We start from the raw sequence: 1,291 nt of genomic DNA on the forward strand, positions 1-1,291 counted from the left end.
TCAGTTTCCGTCTACCAAATCCACTCACAAGGCTTTGGTCGGCCCGAGGCTACAGTAGAAGACACTTGCCCAAGGTGCCCACACAGTGGGACTGAACCCGGAACCATGTGGTTGGCAAGCAAGCTACTTACCACACAGCCACTCGTTTCAATTCACGAAGAATTTAAACGTTTTTTTTTTTTTCATTTTTTCGACAACAAACACTCCTTGCTCTGCTTGTTTCCTCCATTAGTGGAGCTAACAAGTATTGCTTTCCCTATCGACATCCCATATTTCATATGTTTTCAACGTGAACTTTACACAATCGTAGTCTTGGTTTCTTCGGGGGAAGATTTCCACAAACAAGTTCACCATATAGCATCCGCTTAGTGATCCTCCGATCATTCATCAAAACAAGGATGGTTGTGCACCATCGCCTCAATGCTCTAGACGTTGGCTTCCCTCAAGACCTCCATGTCTGCATCCTTGTCATCCCTGGGCGGGGTGGTCACAGCTGGTTTGCCTTTGATCATAGATCTACCTGATCAAGCTTGAATTGCGGCTGATCAACATTATAATAAATTACAAATTTTATAGTACCAACAACAGCATCAGCAAGTCCATTACCACCAATGCCAATACCAATATCACCACAACCACCATCATACCGCCACCAGCACAAGCAGCAGCATCACTAACATCATCAGCTTCCCACCACAACTACCATCACTATCACCCCAAAACCGACATAAACACTACCACCAACACAACCACCACAACCAACACCATCACCACAACCACCATCATCACCACAACTACCACCACCAAGACTACCACCATTACTACCACCACCGCTACCACTACCACTGCTACTACTGGCGGGCCACTATCAAACCATTACTAACCTCACTATCATCACCAAATCCACCAACAATACCACCATGGCCACTACTACAATTACTGCTACTACTACTTCTACTACTACCATTGGAACCACCAGAACCATCACCACTACCATAACCATTTCAACCAGCACAAGCAACAGTACCATTAACACCATCAACCACATCACCATTGCCACAAAAACCATGGACACGATCAACACCACCATCACGACCATCCCTACTATCACTACTACCACTGGCACCACCACCACCACCACCACCATTACCACATTCCTACCACTACTACCAACGCCAACGCCGCCACAACCACTAGCGCCAGTAGCACCAATAATTCTGGTACTAGCACTGCTATTACGACCCAACCACCACGAACGACACCAGCAACACCACCACCACCACCACCACCA

The sequence above is a fragment of the Octopus bimaculoides genome, chromosome 11 (assembly GCF_001194135.2).
Source record: "Octopus bimaculoides isolate UCB-OBI-ISO-001 chromosome 11, ASM119413v2, whole genome shotgun sequence".
NCBI lineage: Eukaryota > Metazoa > Mollusca > Cephalopoda > Octopoda > Octopodidae > Octopus > Octopus bimaculoides.